General features: G+C 39.8%; 1 long non-coding RNA gene across 4 annotated transcripts; it reads right to left on the bottom strand.

Moving 5' to 3' along the window:
- Positions 1 to 15,296: 15,296 nt before the first annotated feature.
- On the bottom strand, positions 15,297 to 26,216 carry LOC137848557 (uncharacterized). 4 transcript variants are annotated; one of them, XR_011091456.1, is made up of 5 exons: positions 26,095 to 26,216; positions 23,876 to 23,958; positions 22,485 to 22,564; positions 20,113 to 20,143; positions 15,297 to 20,039 (listed from the first exon to the last, which is right to left on the bottom strand). It is a non-coding gene; the product is annotated as an uncharacterized lncRNA (long non-coding RNA). The 4 variants fall into 4 exon arrangements; XR_011091443.1 differs by lacking the exon at positions 20,113 to 20,143 and having other exon boundaries at positions 15,297 to 17,723; positions 18,299 to 20,039; XR_011091452.1 differs by lacking the exon at positions 20,113 to 20,143 and having other exon boundaries at positions 15,297 to 18,505; positions 19,882 to 20,039.
- Between the last annotated feature and the right edge of the window lie 755 nt (positions 26,217 to 26,971).

Below are 26,971 nucleotides of genomic sequence, written 5' to 3'. Positions count from 1 at the left end.
TTGACCATTCAAAGTTCAGGATTTAACCTGCAACAGACAATCTGAATTTTGGCCTGGCCACATTGTCTCCCCCTGTCTTCTGTGGTGTCCTGACTGCCCAAACCTTGACCACCAGTCTTCACACACACACACAAACACACACCACCACCAGCTTAGAGGAAGAGTTGATTTTTCTAGCTACCAGTTTGGCTTGTCCTTATTACAATATCTGGCTGTCACCGTGTGGTGGTTTTACCGTGCTGGGCAGCTAAACACCACAACCACTCTCTCACTCCTCCTCCTTAGATGAGGAGGGGGAGAAGTAAAACAAAGAACAACTCACAGGTTGAGATAAGGATAATTTAATTAAAGGGAAATAATAATAATAATTAAAGAAAGATTATTATGAACTAAACAATTTAACTAAAGGGAAATAAAAAGGGAAGGGGAAAAAGAGAGGGGGAAAGGGAAAATTAAAAAAAAAAAAAAGAAACAAAGAAAGAAAGAGGAAAACAAACAAAACAAATGATGGCTATGTGGAAGTGCAGAGGAATGAAATTACTCTCTGCTTCCCACAAATGAGCGATGATTGACCATGTCCTTGAAGCAGGGTCTCAACGCACGTAGCCAGTGTTCGGGAGGAGGACCGACGTTTTCACGAGAGCCCACCCCTCCCCTCTTCTTCCTGTTTCCACCTTTTATTGCTGAGTGTGACATCACATGGTACGGAATATCCCCTTGGTTGGTTTAGGTCAGTTGCCCTGGTGATGTTTCTCTTCTCACTTTTTGCCAACCCCCTAGGAGGGTTAGAGAGAGGCCCGATGCTGTGCCACTGCTGCTCAGCAGCAGACACAACACTGGTGTGATAACACTGCTCTTCCAGCTACAATGCAGAGTACAGCTCTGTATGGGCTGCTGCAGGGAAAGTCAACATTCCAGCCAGACCCAGTACACACCGTCATCCCTGAGTCTAACCTGGTGCTAGCTATTGTTTGACATTACCCATGTATCTGTTGCCTGCCTAATGGCTACTGAAAAGTAGCTACAGAAAACAGCTACAGAAAGTCCTCTGTTCCCCTTACCATTAAGGATCTGGTTTTCTCAAAACATGACAAAGTCACATACAAACGAACTTTCAAACATTTAAATATTAAGAATGAGAGCCCAGGCACAACTCTACTGACAACTTTTCTCACTAATGATAGTGTTAGCCTCCTTCTCAATGATTCATCTCTTTCTACCAATAACTTTTGATTGACTTTAAAGAACAGGCAGTGTGAGAAACAGCAGGTGCCAATGCTCCCTGAGAGCTCAGCAGTATGTCCCTCTGGGCCAACATTATCAACGCTTTAGCCAGCTCATGAATGCAACACCACCCTCAGTCATCTTCCTTTGCATAATTTGCCAATAAACAACACTTCTTTTCAAATCAGTCTTTCCTCTATTATAACATGTTTTCTCATATTCAACATGTCTCTAAGCACCACGGGTAAGTCTATTCTCACCCAGCTGTGACTGCAAAGTAGGTGTTTGTACCTGAGACTGTCACATATGTCATCTCTGTATTCTGAAAATTAGGTTCCTCCAAACCTTGATGTCTACTTAGGGATTAAAACTGGAATTTAAACTCTACTCATTTCTCCACTGTAACATCTAATAGCAGGAGAGGTGAAAATTATCTTAAAATCCCAAATATTCCTGAACAAATGGGAAAATCCTTACAAGCACTGTAGAAATCTTCTGTTTTGGAGACACAGAATCTCATCCCCAACAAATAGCACCTGGAAGTTAATGGTCACTGCCTAAATGCTTTCACACTGTCTGTTAGAACTGCCTGGGGATGTTCACATAGTCCACTTTCTGCACAACTAATATAAATTATTAAACTAATAACAACTAATAGCACATTACAACTTGGTTCATACTCAAGGGTTTTTTGGTCCATTGAATAACTCTTCAAAAGCCTCCTGAGCAGCCAGATTTTCTCTATTTACTGGATACAGAGACTTACATGGTATTTAGGACAATGAATATGGCCTAGATTATGCATTAAACTAGTGGTAGCACATTTCATGAGTAATTGAGGCTGCAGGTGGAATGACAATACAGAGGGGTTTTCCTATAAACCCTGCGATGGGGAGAATGACATTAAAGCATGATGTATACTGGGCAGACAATACAGTTTCATGCCTCTAGTGAGTCTACTGTTTTATATAGTCAGGCTTATGGAAGCTAGCCCTTCTTGTCCAAGATGAAAAGAGCAGCTACTGCAGGCTGGCATCAAGAATCTTAGAGAGTTACGTCCAAATATTTGCTAATGAAATTCAGTTTTCCGCTAACAACTCTTCCATGACCCCAAGGAAATTCACTTTCTTCTTATGCTAAAGTGAATGAATAAACTTCTGCAGAATACTGGCAATGTTACCAAAGATGCTAGAGAAAAAGAGAAAATATGGGAAATAGGACAATATAAGACATCCCTGAGGGCTGGGTTTTGCCAGCCTGGTGTCTCTGAAAGCTGTGTCATCTGTGCAGAACGAGTGTAGAAGAATACACGTAAATTTTGTGAACACAGTGCAAGTGCATACCCATCAGAGAGTGGGAGCAGAGATGAGATGGGAGAGAATGTCTTTCACAAAGTTTTCTGTTTACACTCTTAAATCACCTGCTGAAAGCTGCTCTGAAATCTTATGTCACTGTCTTTCTCTATTGAAGAGAATATGCATTCACTACAGGTATCCTACGATGCCATTTTAAATTATTTCTTATCTTTAACTTTAGAAGGTTGATTCCATTAATCAGAACAAAGGAGAGTGTGACAGCTAGAAGGGGAACCAGGGAAAAGTTGGGAATATTTATTACAGCCATTTGGGGCTCAAGGTATCCCAGTCTTATTTAATATGTCAATGTGTTGAACACTAAGGTATTTTTTTATCATCATCATTCAGCTCTGATATATAAATAGAGCCATCTATTAATTATACTAACAGATAATATATATGAAAATGCTTACTTAGCCTCCGGTTATGAGAAAATGCATTATACCCATCAGGGCTGCCCCAAGGGCACCAGTGACTTGTCCTTGTGAAGACATGCTTGGCCCTCCGACTAAAATACTGAACAGAAAACATCAACCTCTCTCTTCAGACAGCTGCTTCTAAGAGACAGGAAAAATATCTTTCCATTCCCTTAGAGTATAGGAGCCAGAACAAATTAAAAAATAGAACATTGGAACAGGAGTGGTTTTTCACTGCTTATGATGATATTTTTCACAGTAAACTTAGGTGCTACTTTATATGCAGTGTTCAGAACCAGAATTGTCTGTTAAGAGATAATCCCCACATGATGGAGAAGCAGCATGGCAGGAGCAGCATGGAGAAGCAGCATGGTCTCGTTTCCAAGCCCAGGGGTGCAGTATGTAGGGAGTTAGTCCTCTGCTACCTCTGCTAGCTACAGCTTTGTCAAATTTGAGAATGTGATCCAGAGTAAAACTCATCTCACAGCCCCACATTCTTGATTTAAAGGCTCAGCTCTCCAAAGAGCTACAGCAGTTAAAAAGTAAGACTAATATAAGAAGCTGAACTACAGCCACTACCCATAGGTGCTCTCTATGTTCTTGGTGCATGGAGAAAAGGCAATTACAATTTAATCTAACCTGTATGAAATTGGACTAAACTGAGACACCCAACATTTTCCCAAGAAAAGTACCCACTTGTAAGCCATTACCACAAATTAGGTGATACATAGCAACCTTTTATGTAATTGTGAGTGCAGTGTAACAGTGAGTTCAGAGTAACACTGAGTCTGAGGAGTGGCAGATCAGATCCCTCAGTGGCATAAATGAGCACAAGCTGAATGGCTTTGGTTGAGTTCTGCCAGTTTCTAGTTGCATGTTTTCCTCTCTTTGAGGCCTCTTCTAAGACTTCCTAGAGGCAATTCCTGCTCAAAGGATAACACAGTTTATTTTTGGAAAAAGCACACAAATCTCTGGATACAAACTAGCAAACAAAGTAAAAAAAAAAAAAAAAAAAAAAAAATGAGCAGTGAAAAGAAGCTTATCCACGCCTAACTGTTCTAATGATTAGTATAGACTTGCTATTCATTTTTAATGCAATTTCTCCATAGTCAACATTGAAATTCAGTTTTTGGATCTCAAAGTATCTTAATTTACTAGACTTGGAGTTGCCTATTACCAAATTTTGATCCCTAAGCAACTACTTTTCAAAGTGTTGCATTCCCAACTTGTTCATACAGCATGCTTAATGCAATTTGCAAAGTTATATATCATGAAATATAAAAGAATGAAATCTGTTTCTCAAACATTTACAGATAGATTTTGAAAGTTAATGCTTTCTGCAAGAGTCTCTGCTAGTCTGGGTATCAGAAAAAAATAAAAAAATAAAAAATTATCAGTGGGTGGGATTGGTTGGTCTATTCTGCTGTAAAGTTATTTTTCTATTGTAAATAAAACTTTTGAATTGGGGCTACTACCTGAAATAGTCTTTTTAAAGTTAAATACTACCTGGCTTCACTGTCTTAATAACAGAAGAAATGACAAGCAGCAATGACATTAATAATAAATATTCTCAAAAGTGAGATGCAGGACCTGAATGCAGAATGAGAAACAGCATGCCACTGCCTCAGTACAAATGTCTGTAGGAATCTAATCAAGATTGGTCATATCATATTTGGAGCTTGAGGATGTCTCAGGTGGACTAGAGGTGGGAAAATGATAACAAGGTGTTCCTTCTGTAATCCTAGGCAAGGATAAGAGAATGAATCATTAATGTACCCTTGTTCAACAAGGAACTGAAGAAAATGTCAAAACTGCAATACAGAGGAGCTGCTTAAGAAGAAAACAACCTCTGCCTCCTAACTGGCCCTGAAGACAGTATTGTTTTGTGTTCAGTATGAAATATGGAAATGCTGAAGAACTGAAAACTGAATTCTGAGGGAATCCACTGTTGACTCAATTTCTCTAAGAAATTCATCTTCATACTTTCTACATATCCTTGACTACACCGGGATAATGTTCTCTGTAGATATAATTTCTTTTTATCCATCCTTTATACAGCAGTGGAGCAATTTCTGCACCTACCCAACTCTGGGATCAGCATTACAAACTGAAGACCATGAGAATCCGTACATGCAACTTGTCGAAGTTCATTCACATTTTAATGAGAAAGAAGTAAAGACAATGAGATGATCTTGCAATAACACAGATTCCTAGGCATTAAAATGATAAATTTTACTCTGTGCTCCTCAAGTTTTATTTTCCATATTCAATTACTGTCAGAATGAATACGGGAGGATATGGTGTGACCTGGCTTTTCTTCAGAGTTTGTCTTCTCCAGAAATGATCACTGCTCCTTTTTCCTTAGGACTCAGTTTGGCACCAAAAATGTCACTAAAGACAGGCTGGCAATCAGCAAAGCAACACAACACTGGTAACAAGCAGTGGGGCACAAGTCCCCCAGCCAAATTAGCCACCCCCACCTTTCTTTCTGCATGCTGTGCGTTCTAATACACCATGTTGTATATTTGCTACAGGATCACAAACTTAAATCATTTACGTATGTATGTATACAGCTATTTTTCTCCTCTCCCATTTCAATGTGTGCACCATTTAGCAACAAGATCAGGTGCCTGACAAGTACATTCTTGTTATCAGGGACTAACTAGCATAGTTATGACCAGCTCCAGCTTGATTCAGATGAATTACAGACATCTTTCAATTGCTACCAACTTCTCAGCATTTCATGTATCCAACATTAATCATTCCTCACTCTAGCATAGGCCTACCACAAGCACTGACAGCTTCTTTCACTACTTGTCACTCACAAATCTGCTGAACCAGTCCCAGACCTTCCCCACTGCCTCTATTTTCAAGGAGTAACATCTCATACAGAATGCAAACAACTAATCTCACTCTGCAAAGGTGTCAGCCTTCCACCATGATTTGCTATGTTTGCAGGCAAATGCCCTTCCCAACTCTACCACACTGCCCTTCATGCATGAAGGGCATGAGGAGAAGCTCCTCATGAACACCAAAAGCTCATGCCTCAGGCTGGATGCATCCAAACAAACTCATCTACTGTTAGGCCTGACATTCTGGGACTCTGTGCTCCCTGTCTCTTGATGCTAGGCTTATACTGAGCCTCATAAAGGGATCACAGTACACATCAAAATGCAAAAAAGAGGCAACCTTAAAGCTATATTTTCAGCTTTCTTTCCATCGAACTTGACATCTTTGACCTATAATAATAAATATCTCAAAGTGGATTTTAACAAGATAAATGATACATACCAAAAACAATTCTGTTTAATCATGTGGAACTTCACCAGACTTTGGAAAATCTGCATCTGGCAGCAGACTGGAATATATAAGTGTAACCAGGGAGACATTGTGAGTTTACTATCCTGGAAAAGTTTACTGTCCTGGAAAATTGTTACTGTACAAAACACATGCCAAGTTAATATTGTAATGATTTTTATGGCTTGGAACTGCAGTTTTCTAGCACTTGTAGCCAGAGGGCTATATTCTTAGATGGTGTAGAAAAAGTAAATGTGGAGGAAATCACAGATTTATCAGGAACAGACTTTTAAACATAGAAAACTGGCCTGAGCATGTCAGCTGTTGCAAACTTTCACAAAATTGGACTCAATGATTTTGTGTGAGCATGAGATACATAAAATCTAATAAATTAAAAAGAAAACATGCTTAAAATCTATTAAAGTGATCTAAGAAAATTTCTTAATAACATAGAGGACATTTACCCCTTGCTGTTATGAAACCATTGCACCTTAAATGATTAGAATCATCTGAGCCACTCTGTTAAGCTTCAAGAGAAAGTTTCATAGCTCTTGCCTGTGTCTTGCAGAGATGTTGGAGGAGGTAGCAAGGTAGCTGGAGTGGAGAGTAAAGGTCAGACATTATCTCCTGGGTAATGCCTAAGATTCTTTCCTGCAGTTCTGCAGTCTGCCTTCTACTTGCAGATCTGTTACTTTTCACCAAAGCTGCTGCTGCACTGTTTTTCCTTTGTTCTCAGACTGTTATTCTCATGGCCTCACACCTGCAAAGCCTGATATTATTCTTATGTCTGATTTCTAATGGGACACAATTGCCACCAGGGTGAAAAGCACTCCTTCCTCTCCTGCCACTCTTCCGCAGCCTTTTCCTATCCCTCCTTTTGTAGCTTTTAGTTTAAACCAGATGAAAACCAAAGTTAGTCAATAAATTGCATAACACTTATTTAAATCTCCAGTTAGTATCATTCAATAACATACATCCAAACTCAGTGTGCAAAACTTGTGCCTGATGAGAGTATGCCTGAGGAGAGAGGAATTAGAATTGTAAGCAGAAGTAGGGAGTTTGAGCAGGTATAATAAAAGGTCTACTATAGAAAACCATGAAAACATGTTGAAAACTATCATTATCATTAGCATGACTTGGAGAGGACACCCAGAAGAGGACACTTGTGCTGCAGACTCTGTAGTACCTCTTCATGGACAGCCAAGGGGGAGAGCTTTCACTTTCTCTTCTTTGTATTATTAGTTGATCTCAGCATTCTTTGTGCAAACTCCACCATATGATTGATGTTATCTCTTGCCTAAGACAGAGAAAACCTGCAGTTGGTTCCAAGTGTAACTTAGCCTGTAATTTTTAATCAGTTCTTTCAGCCTAGGTGCAGTCTCTCAGCAGCAGTGATGTAGCTGTGGTGGCTAAGCAGAGCGCCCATGTCTTATGTCCCTTGCCATCATTGAAGAAATTCATGTCGCAGCACAGCCATGGCCTTGGTGGACTGCAGTCTCCCTCCACTAACACCTCTATCACTGCATGTAGAGATACTCCTGATATGTATACTGGCTTCTTCTATAGCTATATTTTATATTAGGGCAATAGAAATATAGGAAAATTGCTTCTTCTGTCAATACTTATAGTAGTAGGATGAAGAAGCTGTGCTTTCTTTCCTTGGTATCTCAGTTCCTCACCCATGAGGCACCCTGTGTCTCACCACACAGGTGGACAATGTTTTCAGAGGCTTATGTGCAATTATGGTACAGCTTGCATCAATAAAATATGTCACTGATGACATGTGTGGACATTACAGCTACATCTATACTTGTAAGTTAAACAGCTCCAAGGAAGATTCCTCATCAGTGGAAACTGTCTATACTGTTAATTTGCAGTATTAAATTACCCTGGTGTAGTTTTGGCCATGTCAGATGGCTTTAGCAATCTCCAAAATGCTCACTGGGGGAGTCTGAGAATTAGCACAGGCTAGAGGCAGTCTCAGCAGGTAGTTCACATGTGGTCTCTGTTTTGTAGGCTCAGGAAGTTCAATAATACATTTCTGGAGGGTTCTGTAACAGCTGGTCTCACTGCTATTGGGTGAAAAAATGGAGAATGAAGTGGCAATATGTAGTCTAATTAGTTGTGCTTATGCAACACATTTAATTCGCAGAGATTTCATTCTCCATTCCAAAGGGTAAGACTCTACTTCTAGAAAAATCAAAAATGCATTAAAAATAAAATAAATAAATAAATAAATAAATAAATCTGCCCAGTATTGTTAGTTTGAAATTACAAAGTTTTCTGTTTAAAGTGAGGTTTCAGAATCCATCTTCAGACTCTGTAGCAGATGTGGTTTGAGTTTTTATTTTCTGTTAACCTCCTGTAGCTCCCATACTCTGGAGTTAGAGAGAGCTCACCACTTCTGAAAACCAGGCCATTTGAGTCAGTTCCTGAAAAAATGGGTTTAGTAACAGAAAAAAGTCACTTTGATTCTATAAGAGTCAGAATGAAGGAAACTCTCCTTCAGAGAAATGGTGTGACTGAAAAGCCAATGCAGTGTGAACATCTTGAAGGCAAACCTAACCACCGTGTAATAAAAAAGGATGCCCATCCACTGAGATTTATTAGCATATTATATGGAAATACAAAGATGAAACATTTCTTTCTCATTACTGAAACAATAATGAACAAGTAGTAAAATGAAGCAGAGGTTTTGTTAAAGTGATTCTTCTTGCTGGTTTTGAACTAATCTGAAAGTGTTTGAAGTGATGTGTGCTTGCATGATTTCACAATGCCATGCAAGCCTGATTAAATAAGTTCATCAAATCATCACAGATCCAGCAGAAATTTTGCTAAATAACCTTGAAAATTTCAAAATGAACATGCCTTCAAAGAAATAAAGTGTGTCAGAGAGAAAGTTCAGTCCTGAAAATGAGCAGGGCTTGCACAATGCCAGAAAACACTCACAATGCTGAATAGAAAAGCAGAGCAGCCATTTTTTTAAGACTGTACAGCAGTGTACATTCTGGAACAGCTGAAAACACCTCAATACATAAGCCATCATATAGGTATATTATATGATATAAACTTAGACTTGAATTGATTTTCCTATTTTGCAATACATTTATTTATTCATGCTCTGTATAGCATCAAAGCCATCTCTAGTTCCCTCTCCAACAACAACTAGCTTAAGTTATATTTAGAATAACAGAGAATAAGTGTCTAACTCTGATTGCAGTTACTGTAGCTAAGCACCAAAATGCATTTAATTTGTGAAGAGACCTAGTAATATGGGTGTATTACATAAGCAACACATTTTTTCCTAGTTTCTTTTTTTTTTTTTTTAATATTCTCCAAGCAATTCTTTCATTGCCATTCACACAGACTAGTACCTTGTTCTTCAAACAGCCTCACTGGCTGTGCGGTGCTCTGAGGGAAGGTCAAACTCTATTCAACATATGTAAGAATAAGAGACCCTTGTGGGCATAATGGGAAAGATGAGCTCTCACAACAGATGTGAAGGAAAATGTTTAATGCACGAAACTTAGTGTCACTTCTCATCTGAAATATGAAGAGCATTTTAATAAATTGCTTAGCAATAGCTTTTGTCCTGCTCTCATATCTAGTAAAATGAGAATCTAGCTTTAACAAATACATTCCAAGGAGATTTAAAGAAATGTGTGTTCTTTGGGGAGATTTCTCATGTAGGGGTTTCTCAAAGTTAAACCCAGTGGGGATCTTTAAAACTGATTAAATTTATTTTAAATATCTATATATATTGTGAGAGGAAGATTCCCTTCTGTGCAACTTTCTATTGTGGCTGCCATTATAAAATCTCAGTAATAGATATATATAACTACATTTCTTGCCTTTCCACTTCAATATAAAATCTTATACTAAACTGATTTTTATCTGTGATAATAGCATCATAACGTGGTACCAGGGACACTGAGCATCAGTTAGCAGCAGGTTGTAAAATGAGATACATTTTGTTAGTTAATGTTCAACCTAAATCCTAATGATGTCTTAAAACTTAAGCTAATTCTTTTTTTAATATTGGGCATCTTTGGTTTATGGGTTTGATCTGTTTGCTTATACTGCAACCTGCAAGAATGACTCTGTTTAACTAAATACCGTTATATTGTGTTATAAAGCCTTGTGCAAATCTTTGCCTTCTGGAACCACCTTGCAATAAGAATTGGCTTCCTTCCTTGTTCACTGATGTACTGGAGTTATGCTGCTGTGTAGTGGCAAATTAACTGTTGTGCTTTCTTCCATTTCACTTCATAAAGCTGAGCATTTTCAAAGAAAGGCTAAGGGCAAAGACAAGAAAAGATAAGTGAACACACTGCACCAACACACTGACAGGACAACAGAGTCCTTCTGTACAGAGTCTGTTTTTTTTCCTTTTTTTAATTCAATGAAGCAGACGTCGCTGTCAGCCCTACAGTGTTTTTGTGAGTAGGACTACCCTTCCAATACAAAATATGTGGGTATAGAACAGTTGCAAGATGATGCAAGCTGAATCAAAAATGCATTTGGTCCCTGCGGAGTGTTCCCTATATTGGAAAAACTATTCTTTTGCTGAAGAAAACAGCCATTCTCCCAGCCTCAAAGTTTCTCTTTAATTAGACATTTCTGCTGTTTTCCAGGGTTTTGAAGCTTTTATTTGCTTTCTGCTTTAAAAGGACTGTGTTATTCCTCCCAGTGTTCACAAACTGATAATAGTCAACTGATCTGGAGCAAAAGTTTACAAAGTGGCTGTTTAAAATAAGCCTGGAAATGGCACATTACTGGGATTCATGCTAGATGTTCAGCAGTTTGTAAAAACAGTCATACCATCATCTCAGTGTCCTGAATATGCCCTCTGCAGTCTGCTTGTAAGGCTCCTATATCCTAGTTCAAGCTGTCTCTTCTTACTCCCATAAAGATACGTAATAATTCTGCAGAAAGTAAGGCCCTAAGGATTCAAATATATTACTTTACCAAAAGTAAGTTAGATGGTTTAGCCCCAGAGGTGATTTCATTTTAGCTAAGAAGTTTCTTGTAGCATGACTGGAAAAGGTATGTGCTATTATTTTTCAGTCTACAAAATTTAACTCTAAAAATTACAGTTACACTGGAAAGGGAACAGAAGTTAATAACTTCTGTAACACAAACCCATATCTACTAAAGGAAAGAAGTCAAGAGATTTTTAAGTTGTGTTCAGTCCAGTTTTCATTTTTCTAGATTGTCACTTTCCCAGCCCACGAATAGCCTTGTACAGATATAGATGCAAAGACAGGGAAACCAGAGGCAGCTTCTCTGCACTAACTTTCCAAGAGACTAAACTAGTAGAGCTGGGAAAAGTATGAAAGGAAGAGAATGACTCCTGCTGTTTTGGGACCAGCTGAGCAAATAGGGACTCTTGGCTACTACACTTGGCTATGAGGAGTGGTTACAGAGCCAGGCCATTATTTCTAGGGAAAAGCATTGGCTTCTTTCATTCGCCTTCTGAAACAGCTAATGGCTGGCAGATGCTTGTATCCTATCAACATGGAGACCTCCCTCTGTGTTTTCATTGCTCTGTGTAGAAACGATAGTCAGGATTAGCACAAGTATGTTCTGCAGAACATGCTCCAACTCCCTGGTTCACAGTTGAATGCAACTAGATGAATTGAAGGAATTCAATAGTGGCCTCATTAGTAGAAGGCCCAATACTGTGTATATGGGAGTAAAATCATCACCTTCACTTTGGGCTCAGGAAACAACCACATCCTCTGGGTGGTAATGATTGTTTCTTTCCGTGTCATAGGCTGCAAGGAAGATGGTTCCTCACATTTCTCTTGTCATGAGCATCCTCCTATCTCAGAGACAAAACAGCATGGTAGGAACCCTCTTATTCCCTCTTTTCTATGTCAGTATTTGAATGAAAGTCCAAGAAGCACTACTTAAAAAACAAACAGTGTCTATTTTGTATTCTTATTGTGCTGGAAAAGGATATGCAGTCTGTCGCTAAGGTGGTCTGATTTATTCAGTCCCAAAACCACTGTTTACATAAGGAGTCAACACTGTTTAGTGTAGCCTTCAGTCTCATTGGCATTCATTGGTTCCACTGTGGTCTCAGTTGATCTCAAGATTTCAGATAATAGCTTCATTACTGTAGTGGTTTCACACCAAAAGGCAGCTAAACTCTACCACAACCACTCTCCCACTCTCCCTCCTTGAGGAAGAGGGGAAGAAAATACAATGGAAAAGGGCTGAAGGGCTGAGATAAGGATAGGGACAAAGGGCTGAGATAAGGACACTCACCAATTACCATCACAGGTAAAACAGACTCACTGTTGGGAGATTAATATAATTTATTGCCTATTACTAAAAATCTAGAGCAGAGAGAAATAAAAGCAAACTAAGAACACCTTCCCTCCATCCATCTTCTTCCACCTCCTCCTCCTGAGTGGCACAGGGGAATGGGGAATGGGGAATGGGGAATGGGGGCTGCAGTCAGTCCCTGAAGCTGCGTCTCCACCGCTCCTTCACGGTCCCTCTCTGCCCCTGCTCCACGTGGGGTCCCTCCCACGGGATGCCATCCTTCCCAAACTGAGCCTGCGGGGGCTGCCCACAGGCTGCAGCTCTTCAAGAACTGCTTCCACACGGCTCCATAGCACGGGGTCCATCCCCCAGGAGCAAATTGCTCCTGCACAGGTCCTCCACGGGCAGCAGCTCCACCCAGACTCCCTGCTCCTGCGTGGGCTCCTCTCCACGGGCTGAAGCTCTGGCCCAGGCCTGGCTCCTGCAGGGGCTCTCCATGGGCCGCAGCCTCCTCCAGGCCACATCCACCTGCTCCACCGGGGGCTCCTCCACGGGCTGCAGTGTGGAGATCTGCTCCATGTGGGACCCATGGGCTGCAGGGGGACAGCCTGCTCCATCAGGGGCCTCTCCAAGGGGAGCAGGGGAACTTGTGCTGCCTTGTGCCTGGAGCACCTCCTGCCCTCTTGCTGCACTCACCTTGGGGGCTTCAGGGCTGCTTCTCTCTCAGCTCTCACCCCTCTCTCCCAGCTTCTGCAGCACAGCAGGATTTTTTTTCCCCTTTCTTAACTCTGCTCCCCCAGAGGCCCAAAATGCATCACTCATGGCTCAGCTCTGGCCAGCAGCAGGTCCCTTTTGGAGCCATCTGGAGCTGGCTCTGAGCTGACAAGGGACAGCTGCTGGGCTCTGCTGACAGAGGCCACCCCTGCAACTGGCACCACTACCACCCCTGCTACCAAAACCTTGCCACATAAACCCAATACAGCCCAATACCATCTGGCCAATAAGCAGTGCTTATGTGAAGCTAAGCAAAACCACATTATTTATGTTGACAGATAGATCCACCCCAAAAGGCAAGTTTTTGTTTTGTTGTTTTGTTTTGTTTTGTTTTTTTTTCCTCCTAGCAGACTCTAGTCTAGTGGACATCAACTAGAGAATAGCGTGCATCTTCCTCATGGGGAATTTCTCTCTCCTATGCTGGAGTAAAATCTCTGAAGGTGATTCCAAGCTGTAATTGTCTTTGTGCCACTACAATCATTTTAAAACATTTTTAATCACATTTCATAACAGCATTTGACTTTTTGATTGTATCAGCTATGAGACAGTCATCTTATAAAAAGAAACACCTCCATCAGTGAAGCTTCTAACAAAGCACAAGTGTTATTTCATGGCATTGTGTACTGTATACTGAGTAACCTGAGCTGGAAAGGACCTAAAAGGATCATCAAGTCCAACCCCAGGCTCCACACAGCACTACCCAAAAATCAGACCCTATGTCTGAGAGCACTGTCCAAACACTTCTGGAGCTCCAGCAGGCTTAGTGCTGTGACCACTGCCCTGGGGAGCCTGTCCTAGTGCCTGACCACCCCCTCAGGGAAGAACCTTTTCCTAACACCCAGACTGATCCTCCTCTGTCCCAGCTCCATGCCGTTCCCTCGGGTCCTGTCGCTGTCCCCAGAGAGCAGAGCTCAGCTTCTGCCCCTCTGCTCCCCTCGTGAGGGAGCTGCAGGCCGCCATGAGGCCTCCCCTCAGCCTGCCCTGCTCTGGGCTGAACAAACCAAGAGACCTCAGATGCTCCTCATACATCTTCCTCTTTAGACCCTTCACCATCTTCATAGCCCTCCTTTGGATACTCGAGTAGATTTATGTCCCTTTTATACTGTGGAACCGAAAACTGCACCCAGTACTCGAGGTGAGGTCGCCACAACACAGCCTCAGGCAGGACAATCCCTCCCTTGCCCAGCTAGCAATGCCGTGCCTGATGCACCCCAGGGAACAGTTGGCCCTTTTGGCTGCCAGGACACGCTGCTGGCTCAGATTCAACTTGTCATCAGCCAGAACCCCCAGATTGCTTTCTGCAGGGCTGCTCTCCAGCCTCTTGTCCCCCACTCTGTATGCACATCCAGGGCTGCCCCTTCCCTGGCGCAGAATCCAACACTTTCTCTGGTTAAACTTTATACAGTTGGTGATTGTCCAGACCTCTAATTTGTCAGGATGTCTCTGCAAGACCTCTCTTCACCCTTGAGGGAGCTAATAGTTCCACTCAATTTAGTGTCATCCACAAACTTAGTAATGTACCTTCAAGTTCTGCATCCGAGTCATTTATGAAAACACTAAAGAGAACTGGCTCTAACATGGAGCCCCGCAGAACCCACTAGGGGTAATAATAATATAAATGAATAATAAATGCATACTTTCCATGGGAGGTTTGGTTTGGTTTTGTTTTGCTTTTTTTGTTTTGTTATGTTTTGTTTTCTCCATAAATTTATAATGGTTTTACAGGATAACCCCTTTTCCTCCTCTTGGGAGGACAATAAATTATGGCGAGGGTTATTTCTGTTTATCGTTATTCTGACAAGAAGAAAATAGAGCATAAAAAAAAAAAAAAACAACAGTATCATCATGTCATGTGGTAATTACTGTAGTTAAACACATAACCAGACAATGAAAAACCAAGGATTTTCTTTGTATAGGAGAGGACAGACATATATTTTCTTTATTGACTGATAAAAAATTATTTAATTAAAACAAATAAAATATTCTATTAGTCAAGTCTGAGGGCATTGTGAAGGTTACACATAGAAGCACTGGGTGTGTATATCTCTATTGTCAGAGACAAAATGACATTACCTCTGCACTAGCTATGAATTCAAAAGATAAACAGCAGATTTCTGTTGTTCAGAAGAGGGAAGGGTAAAAAAAATATGAAACGAAACAGAGGTTTTGGTTTGTATGGGTAGGATTCACCTCGCCTCACCTTAACTGTCTCAGATTTCTAGTCATAGGTTGCCATTCGGTCTGTCTCTGTTGTCACCGAAGAAAGATGGACTTGTTCAGAGGTAGCTTCTTGCCATTTATCTTAGACATCGACCCTCGATTAAATGAACCAGGTTCTGGAGGCATTTCCTTTCATTGACTGAAAACAGCCTAAAAGGACTAATTTTACATCAAATGCTAATTTGTACCTTGGTTATGTTAAGTGAGATGAATTGCACACTCAGGTTACAAAGCTGTAAGATGACTTTACAGTTTTATCCGATGAAACTTCCATGTCATTTTGTTTGCCAGATATCAAAAATGCAGGCAGAGAGATAATGACTCTTTCTTGATTCAAATCAGGGAAAGATGTGTCCCAAGTCCAGGTGGAAGTAATCTTCATATTTATTTTTGAAGAGGTTTCTAGAGTTCAGTTAGTAATATCATCGGGAAAATAAATAAATAAATAAATAAATAAATATAAATCCATTGACAATCAGTCTGTTTTTCCGTTGTCTTAACTTTGCTCCCATTTGGCAAAAATTAGACAAAATGAAGATGAGATACTAAATTGGAAGTCTGGCTTTAAATCGGTAATTTTACTTATTTTCTGGATGTTTTGATTTTTTGAATTTTCTTAGCAACTATTATGTTTGTCAAGCTGGGCATTAAGTCTATTTGTTACTAAAATCTTCATCCTATACTTGGCACCTTTTTGCTAACCAGGCTGAATGTGTTTAAATATATTCACATAAGCAATTATGTAACTAAAGTTAGTTCAGATTCTTAATACTTTTAGTTTTAATCAGATTTTCTATGGAAATTAATCCTAAATTATCAGACTTCATATATGTATGTATATCTTCCTCTCTGTAATGCTTTCTAATACCTTTTGAACCCTCTAATTTCTACCAAATCTGACAGAGGTTCAAGCACATAATAGTCCTACAGGTTTCACCACATCCAGATGAGATAAAGCTCCCATCATTGCCATTATTAAAGGAAATGTAGCAGCAAGAATTCAAACCTTTGTAAAGAGAGTGGAAGTCTGCATAGGATAAAAATTCTCTGAGTACTCTGAGCACAGGAAAATGGTTCATTTACATTCACATCTTTTCAAAACCACAGGATCTAATCAGAAGTGTCATCCATTCTGCTCATGGAACAACTTATTAATTTTCTACATGTTAATATGGGACTATTCCTCTTTTATTGTTGATGATATATGCTGATTTGAAAAAGACAATATTAAAATTGAAATTGAAATGCACAAAGGCAGTATTTTCAATCTTTTTGTTTCAACTAGCCTTGTACCCTATTACATTTAAGCACAAATCTGTGATTCTCCAGGGAAAAGATCATCTGCTGTCAGTTAATGTATATCCAGTACTCCATGTCCAAAGTAAACATTGTGACTCACTGTAGGAGCTTCATGTTCCACGAACAAAATAATTTACTTTAGTAAAGACAAATTAAAGAGTGTGGGAAGTGGCCAACAGACAGCATTTTATTTTGCATAAGCACAAAAATGATCCCAGTTCTATTTATTTTTTAATTCTTTCCATAAAAGTCCAAGATCAGCAGTGTAATCAGAATTTGGAACAGTAACATAATGTCATTTGGAAAGCATCTGCAAAGATCCAGCCTGTCCCCCCCAACTCAAAGCAAGTTCATCATCAAATTAGAGTCATGTTACTCCAGTCCACTTTTGAAAATGTCCAAGAGCATCCCCACATGGTCAATGGCCCTCTGTTGCAAAGCTTAACCACCCTTAAACTGAACATTTTTTCTCTTGTGTTCAGTTGGAATTTCCCCTGCTCTTTCATGTCCTTTCTGTTTGCTGTTTTTGCAATATGCACTCTTAGGAGGACTCCAACACTGTCTTCTCTATCACCTCCCACTAGAAGCAGTAAGGTCTCTGTCCCCTTCTCTTTTCAGAGTCCCAGTCCTGAAGCCTCTCCTTAAATGGCAAGTGCTCCAGCTCTATCATCTTGGGGGTCCGAAAGTCCTTCAGATATATCTTAAAAGTGCTAGGTACAAGGGAAGATCAATTTCCTGGACCTGGTGGCTCCACTCTTTCTGCTGCAGCCCCACACATGGTAATCTTTCATTGCTGCTACCTCTGCTTCCAGAAAACTGGTCCAGTGAAGAATGAGCCATGTTTATCCATCCAGACTACCATACCCTAAGGCATTATAGTACAATAGCATTAAAATCCAAAAGCCCAGTATTAGAACTTTTTTTTTTTTAGTCCAGTATAGTCATATGCATATTTCTATAGTGGTTTTTTTTTTGTTTGTTTGCTTGTTTGTTCTGATTTTTAAAAAAGAAATATGACCAACTGCTGTTTGATTTATGCATTCATCCAAGCTAGCCATAATCACCTAGGAGACAAATAAATAAACAGAGCTTTCACACTTGGATGGTCTAGACTAGAAACCACAGACCTCACACCGAAGTGTGAGACAAGAGTCTCATAAATAACTGTAAAATGTGACTCTTTTTTTTTTTTAATTGTATTTTAATCAGCTTTCAACCAACAGCAAAACTTTCCAACATAAAATAGTTCATGTGAAGTAAAGCTTTGTGTCAACAAAAATGCTGAGTTCCTTTTGGTATAGAACTGGAATTCTATAAGAATACTATAAGAATTAGAATATGGAACTAGAGATGAAAGTTCATGAAATGCTTCCATTTCATACTATTTTGTGTTTTAGGCTTGAACATGGTTTGTGGGCATTGCCTTGAAAGGATGGTTACCTGTAGCTGCAGAGCTGTGTTGAAGCACCTGAGTGCCCATAGTATATCTTTTGTTCTGTTTGCCTTCTCCCCTTCACCTGACCACCCAGGCCCAAAAGCCTCAGGTGTCTTCCAGTGTCCACAGGTTCTACAGATTCTTCTTCAAATGGGCAGTTCAGATGTAGCATCAGAGCCAGCACATGACCAAAGACAGAGGGTTGCCAAGTCCTGTAATACCATGAGACAGAAGGAGCTCCAGGGCCTAATGCCACCCAAGGCAAGCCAAGCCTAGCACTAGCCCCATCAACCATGGCATCCTCTGAGAAGGTACATAATGCCCTGTCTGTAACCTTTTCAGGATGTACCTTCTCATTTGTGTACAGCACTTGGAGATGCTCACTATGTGTCTCAAGACATCAGAGGGATTTTGTTCTGTAGCTCACAGTACTGGAAAAGTCAGGAAACCTCTCACTTTTTAGGTCAATCCATTTTTTGTATATCCTGGTAACTCTTCAGACTATACCCACAAAGTAAAAAGCAGATGACAGGGTTTGTCCCTCTGCGGATGAGAACAGATGACAACTTTTATAAGCACACACAGCAAGGAAAGATAGAGCACTTCACAGAGGTGGTAACCCCAAGGAAGAGCTCCATAATACAAACATAATGAATTTGAAGCTATTTGTATTCAGTGCCACTAGATTAGAATAACTGTAATAAAATAAAGTAATAATATTAGTACTCCATTAAATAATTACATGATTGCAAGTACACTTTTAATTTCCAATGTAGTTTTACCAGTCCCCATGTCAAGAATAATGGTTCCCTCTGGCAAACAGGGCCTCAGAAAACAGAAATTTGAGTCAGAAACCTACAGAAATTCCCTCAAAAATAACTTAACTAGTATTAGAGACTTTAATGTCAGGAGATACAGATTAACAATTTTGCAACATATTTTCTAAGCATTTCATATGGATTTATATTTACAACAAGGTTTCTAATGAAAAAATAGCAACATTGTACACAAATTCACCTGTCATTTAAGTTCAAAAACTGATTGCAATAGCAGGATTTTTTTCTTAATAAGATGGTCTAATACAATCTAATTTCTTGTGTATAAGGTGAGGGCTAGAAAAGGGAAAAGGTGTTTTGCTAACTACTCCCCTAAAATGCAATGGCCAACACTGACATCAGTTAGACAGGACCTGTAAGTGAACATCACGAGTGAAAGAAAGATTTCAAACAGATCTCACATCTATGGTGCCAAGTTTTATTTTCACAGCTTGTCAGAGACATATGATTGGTGCAGGAGCTAAATCTGCTGGGTTTACGATACAAGAGTTTCTCTCCCCTTCCTTTCACAAGGGGAGTTTTCTACTCTTGAACCAATTTTGGCCCTGACTACCTGAACTCCACAGAAGGACCAGATCATAACACTGAAGCTCCTAATTGCATGTTCTGTCATGCACTTTATGTATTTAAATTTACAGCATACGAATGGGATGGAGATAGGAGGTGGACAGATCAAAGTGCAAGACAGGCTGGAGGAAACCTGATGATGATCATTGAAGGAGATGAAGAAAACAACAGTAGACAAGGATTACCAAAGTGAAGGGTCAAATTGCAGCTACTTCAGTGTTATGCTTTGCTAAGGGAGGGCTGGCTGAAGGAGGACACATCTGAAGCAAATATCTTCTGGCTTGCTGTACTTGGACTGGAAACACTCAGGTGTGATGGTCCAGACAAAGAGGATAACCAGGCACTGAGAAGCAGAGTAGTTTTTTGCACCATATGAGTAAGGCACACACTTTCTGACTGTCCCTGAAAATACTTACCACAGCAAATGCTGAATATTTAACAGTCCATCTGAGAAAAGACAGAAATATTTAATTTTATCCTGTTGTTTAGTTCCTAGTACATGAAGAACCACTGTCATGTTGTATTGGTCTTGTTGAATGCAGGAATCAATATTTCAGTCTGAATATCCAGGTAACTTTCTAACTTATCCAAACAACTGCCAATCCTGAGGACATACCTACAACTCAGAACTAGATCTCTAAAATTACTTTGCACATAAGAGCATTTATTTCTTCGCCAATATTACCTAGTAAGGAAGGAGGATTGAATAAGGACAGCCAAGAAGAAAGGCTCACAGATCATGCAAATCCTTTCTGTCCCAGTAGAATCAGACAAATCTTTTTGGCTTACAGCAGTACACTGTGTTTCTGCATAGAGCTAAAAGTGGATGTGATGCTACAGCTTGCTCTAGGGTGGATTTGGCCCAAAGTTTTTGTGCCGAGCTTGCACAGAGCCTCTGGGGTTTGACTGGGCTGGAGGCTGTGGGCATGCTTGCAGTTTTTGCCAGATCAGGTGAATGTACTCAAAGCCTGGGAAGAGAAATACTTCCCACTCAGATTACACCTGTCTGTAATATATGGCTTAGTCACACTGCCCATTAATCAGATGTCAAACCCATGATGTCTGTCAAAGTCAAAACCTGTGTTCCTGTATTTTGGTATCATACCAAAAGTTATCTGAACTTCTTCAGGTTTCAAGACAATTCCTCTTTGTCTTTCACACCTTTGAAACTTCAAAGTCATGTCTTTCAGAGATATCCCTAGAGGTTTCATGAGTAACCTGAGACACCCTCATACAGTGCTAGAGTAAAACTTATCCTCTTCAACACATTTGAGATTTTCCTTTACATTTCATTACAGTTGGAATTATTCAGGAAAAGAACTGAATTAGAGACATTTTAGCAGAAGAGTTAAACAGTGTTATGGTATGTTTCCTACCACAAACTGCCAAGCTTCTTTTTAGTTCGGCCTAGAGTTTTAGGGTCACTAAAACTTAAAAGGGGATTTATTTGGCTTATAATGGGTATAGGAGATACAAATCTACATTTTAGGAGTAGGCAGCTTTTGTTTTCCTGACCTGCATTTACACCTTCCTGAAAAAAAAAAAAAAAAAAGTATAATATAAATATGTTGTTCTCAAACTCAGAATAATATTTGTGGCTCCTCTTCATCCTGTCATTTGTAAGAGCTAACAAGATGACTGCATCCATTGTACAGGCTGGGAAGCTGAGGCAAAGCATTGCCCAACACAAGACAGCAGAGGAGTACTTGGCACCAGAGGCAGCTCTGCTCTGCTCACTGCCCTCATCCCTGCTTTGCTCAGTTATGTGATGCTGCAAAACACTTGCTCCTTTGGCTAAAACAACATACAAACCATGCCCCAGCAATCCAGAGACCATGACTACATCATCTTGGATTTCAATAAAAAAACTTTTGTGGTTCTCAGTTTTTATTTTATTTTAATTACTGTTCTAAATTTCAAAACTTTAAAATACACTAAAAATAACAGAGAACAGATGTCACTCAGTCACCTGATTCTGGGAGAATGAAGCACCAAAAACTCCAGTGCTTTAAGTTTGTGCAAAGCTGAGATAAACATCACATAACAATGACAACATTAACCTCTGACATCAGTGGGCAAGAAATTAATTTGATTATGTCCAAGCTGTCCAAAATTTAGATGTTACATTTTGTTACATTTAAGACCTCTAAAATGAGGCTGTAAGTCCTCAGGAGAGGGTATTTTAAAAAGCATTTTTCCCTACCACCATCATCGGTACAGTGAAGCTTTGCAACATTTTCCTATAGCTTACAAATCACTGTGCATGGGGAATTTCAGTATCTGGCATCTGTTAGGAGCATGTTACATACAGTAACAAAGCTGATCCCTGGATAGCTCATTTAGTTAATAAATAAAGACCAAGACTTTACTAAGTTCCTCCTGCTGTAGTTCTGAAATGGCAACCTCACTACCAATTATCTCAGCAATGCTTTTAATTCTTAACCCAGAAGCCAGCATGTAGACATTACAATTTCTGCCCAGCTGGCTCTGTAATAGTTCAACCATGCTACAGAGTGTGCTTTCTCTGTTGAGCCAGGTTGTCTCTGAACATTGTGGTTATAGTCAGAGAATAATCTAGTTAATAATAAGTTAAGTTAAGTTATTCAGAAGACATCCTTACGAATCACATCATCTAGCATTACAAAAAAAAAAAAAAAAAAAAAAGCATGTTTGAAGATGCATTAGTTCTTGAAATGCTGGAAAATGTGTAACTCTGGCATACCTCATCCCAGACGTGCAGAAATGCAAACTATTAAAGTCTGATTATTAAAGAGGAAAGTATACTGACCTGCTTTGGAAGGAATCCCATTTGTCTGAATCGCTGCACTTCCCCTTTAGCCACATCAGCCCACTGCTGAGCAATATTCCCTGGAAAATCAATTATCCAGTCCTTAAAGGTTGTGTGCACCCCTGATAGGATAAATGGGTCTAAAAAATAAGGGGAAATCTTTCCCAGAACTGACTTGGATCCAGACACAAAATTCTATGCATATTCAATTTTAAAATTACTATTGTGCAGCTACTTTTTAGCTGCATTTCTGCAGAGCTACCAGTGAGCCACAAATGTTTTGCTATGTAAGATCCATCCATACGCTATTAAAAAAAATCAAGAAAGTGCATTGGGAAAGCTGGTTTAGGGTGTGAGGAGACAGATGCCAGAGTATGAATTGTTGCAACTTTACTGCTTAAGAACTTGGAGATGATCAGATGATCACTGTTAGGCAGTCATTTATATCTTCCTAGCATGTTGCAATTGTAAAATAAAATGAGTTACTTTATTTCAGGGAAGTTAAGTAATTCGGTTCCTCAGCAGTAAGCCATAAGGCTGCATTAACTCATTTTCTTGCAGTCAAATGTATGTGCTTTAAAACTGCAGCTCCCTAAAAGTTGTAACAATATCAAACCTATCTCAGTGGAAAAAAAAAAAAAAGAAAAAAGAAAAAAAGAAAAAAAGCACATAAAACATGTAGAAAGAAAACTTTCTTTTCTTTCTTCTCAAGCTATGCTATCAGCAATAGACAGTAAAATAAAATATATTTGGCAATTAAGAACAACCCCCCCCCCCAAAAAAACAAACAAACAAACAAAAAAAACAACAAAAAACAAAAAACCTCACACCACCACCAAAAAAAAACATTAGACTGAATAAAAACAAAAGTAAAATTTGACCAAGGAACAAACAGCCAGGAAAGAAGGCAATTATTTTCCTTCAGTAGAAATTTGTGCATGATGGAAAATTTTTATGTTCCCAAAGACCTAACTTTAAAATATATTTTTTTTTTCTGTCTTTCCTCCTTGCAGAAACAGAAGACCAACACTCCTGTCACAAATGCTGTGGTGAGATTTCCTGTGGAGGTGGGTGGAGAGGGGGTAAGGTAAACACTGAAAGCATGAAGTGCTGTCCCATAGCACACAGCTGGACATTGCAAACTAAGGAAGGCTGACAAGCATCGGATCAGAGAAATTGTATCCCAGAGATTTACACAAGGGACAACACAAAGCCTTAGGAGGAGTCCTTTTGACATAATGTTTTGCATGGAGGTGGAGGAACTAAGTAATGGAGCAAAGGACATAATTCATTTGGGCTATGTTAGTGCTCTCAGCAGAAGGCTGCAAAAGCAGCTACATGCTGAGAGGAAGGAATAAGTGCCATGGTAAGAAAGTTTCCTTTGAACTTACTTTTGTTTTTTAGCCCTTAAGCTGAGAGGCACTCATGGTGGGTATGATGAGTTTTCCGAGCAAAATCCTGCTTTCAAGGCTGCCTGGTAATACATAAAACAGTTGCAGTTACCAAAATGACTGTCTGCTAATGAAGTGCATTTCAGTTCTCCCTGTAACATGTGAAGAAGCACTAAGAAGCATGGCACAGCCTGTAATAGCCTCAGTGATAGTCACAATGTCTCAGATGGTTCTTTTCTCGGAAAGTTCATAATCTAGACGGAGCTTTGCAGAAGGAGACCAGCATGGCATGGTGGACCAGGCTGGAGAAAGAGACAGGGACCCATTGCTTTTACAACCCTGTGTATCATCCACAGATATTTTGAACTCTGAGATGCAGTGGATGAAGAAGAACAGAGTTTTGACAATGGAGGATCATTTTTGGCAAGCTGTAAAATCCATCAGGATTAAGAAGGTCTGTGAGGACACCATCGGGATCTGTAACAATGTCTGTAACAATGTTGAGAGGCAGCCAAGCACTCCATGAGACAAGAGTCAGATGCCTGGTGAATAATGCACCGTTGATAACAACAATATTCATAGAGTCTGATACAGGAACCGTCCTTTGCGATCTGCTTGGGAAAAGCACACTCAACACTTGGCATAATTCAAGCCCTCAGAGATTCTACTGCTCTGGTTTGTGTGTGTCCTCTGGCTGCCCCTGGCGTGACGCACAGCAAGTCTGACAGAGAAACAGACAAATTCTGATGACTTTGAGGATAAATACCCTACGCCTCGTGTGGACACGGCAAGAGTTCCCAAACAATGCAACCCCACTCAGACAGAGCTAATTTAAGAATTTATTGGTCATTCACTGCTCTGTCTGGAATCATTTAGTAAGGAAAAAAAAAAAAAAAAAGGACATCAGCTTAAAACACAGCACAACAGCACACAGTGGTTTCATTTGTTTGTGTGTTTGTCTTTTTCTTGTTTTAATTTTCTATTTCTTCCCTATTTTTAGCTTGATGTGCATCTAGTTTTATCTGAGTGATGTCCAAATCACTTTTAATGAAACGTGCTAAGTACGGGTCACAAGCCAGGTTTTAGAACTGTCTGTAATCACGATTCCAACTGATTAAATGTATACTGAGGGGCAGCCAGTATGAAAATGTTCTTAATATTCTCAGTTTAAATTGAATTAAGAGTGCATAGACCTTGCTTTATCAGAACAGCTACTAATTTCTCCAGAGAAAACCCATATAAATTATTTTTGTAATGCTGAAGTTCTTTCTGGGTGAGCTATAAGTCAGTAAGTGAAAACAGTTGGACTGAAACACAAGAAGATATCTATAGGATTTTGGAGAACTCTGCTCTTTGTGCCTCTGAGCTCCCAGCTTCTAACACAGACGTGTCTTGTCAATCACACTTACTGCATTGGATGCAAAATTTTATGAGGTACAGTCAGTTTTGCACAAGCAAATTTTAGGCTTAAATTCCTGAAATTTTCACAAATGTCAGAACAAGCAACCAGCAGTTTTAAGAGTTAGCTTAACAGACACTCTGACCACTACTGTTAAAATCCAGCTGTTTTATTCTAATTATCTTTAGGAGACAGAAAAAGTGTTCTGCAGCCATCCATTCTGTTCAGACCAGCAGCAGTGAAATCCCATCTCCCTTCAAACATCCTTTTTCATCTTGTTTACAAAGTCTGCCAAGTTCCCAAAGAATTAAGGTCTTACTCGGCTCTGCTCTGATTGCAAGCAGATAGGGATGAACATTAACAGCCAGAAGCCCGTATCTGTTTGCATCAAATGTTTTTGTGTGGGCACAGAATATCAAAAGGCTCCTCCACTTGTCCATGCACTCACTCTGCCTGTGTTGCAAGGACTGAGAAGGGGAATTTTTTTAACTGTGACAGCCACTTAGTCACTTACACCACTGTGATGCTGGAACAACTTCTTTTGGCACTGAGGAATCTGAACCCGTGCATATGGGCTGGAGTGTTTCAGCCTCACACAGGTTTCCACATAGCCCCATCCATGGCAATCTGCTAAACAACCAGGGGAAGTAAAAAGATTTTCTGCTTTGGGCTATATAGGTGAAAATGGCATGTCACTAGGATTTTGACTTTCTGAGGTGAAATTGTCAAGTAACCATCAACCGCCTGGAGCCATGGGAGAGTGAGTTACAGTAACAGATTGCTCTCCATAATAATAAACTCCTTTTAAAAAATATCTTACCAGACACCATGACAGATCACTTGGGGACTTCTTATCAGTGAAATCGTCCTCCACACACAGCAGCCTGACAGAAACCGAAAAATAGAGTTTGGTCAGTTCATCCAACTTGTTCTGCCCTTTTGGACTGTATTTATTGAAAGGGAACAGTGTTTCTGCCAAAGGTAATATTAGCATAAGTTAACAGTGCATTCCTGCAATTAAATCTCCCTGAGAAACACTGGAAAGAAACATCCTTCTTCAGTGGTTTTAACCCAAAAGCACAGCCATCTGAAAGCAAATCCGACTGGAAAAAAAAGGTGACAAACCATTTGGTTTCCATTCTGCAAACACTGAGAAGAGCATTAATATAATTACAAAATCAGTACAGCTCAAGGGAATGGAAATGAATACATTTTAAATACTTACCAAGAATGTATTTAAAAATGATTAAGTTAATAGACCTGCACAGAGGGTTTTGTATCTGCTAAGGGTAAGGGCAGGCTGCATGTGGATCCTCAGGAGGAGGCCAAGGCTCAGCCACGGATGGCCAACCTACACCAGCTTTGCCATTGTGAGAGTATATTTTACTCCAAGAGAAGGGAGTTCAGGCCCCATCTCCCAGCCAAAAAGGTTGTTTTCACTTGCATCAAAATCAAATTATAAAAGAAAGTCCCAGCCAAAACCACAAAACTCTCCTGGTTTTATGTTACAACAGGATGAAGCCACCAGTCAACTTTACATGGTTTCCACACACAGAAAAAAAAAAAAAAAAAAAAAAAAAAAAAAAAGTAAATTATCCACAGGTTTGGCAATAAGAAGAAGAACATATCCCCAGTTCAGGACTAAAAGTGAATGAAGGCTGTGTTTTTTATGGGTTTCCTCACAAAGCTTTTGCACA

This window comes from Anas acuta, chromosome 1, assembly GCF_963932015.1.
Source record: "Anas acuta chromosome 1, bAnaAcu1.1, whole genome shotgun sequence".
Classification (NCBI taxonomy): Eukaryota; Metazoa; Chordata; class Aves; order Anseriformes; family Anatidae; genus Anas; species Anas acuta.
Note: the sequence above shows the minus strand (reverse complement) of the source record. Positions and strands in the feature narration are given on the sequence as shown.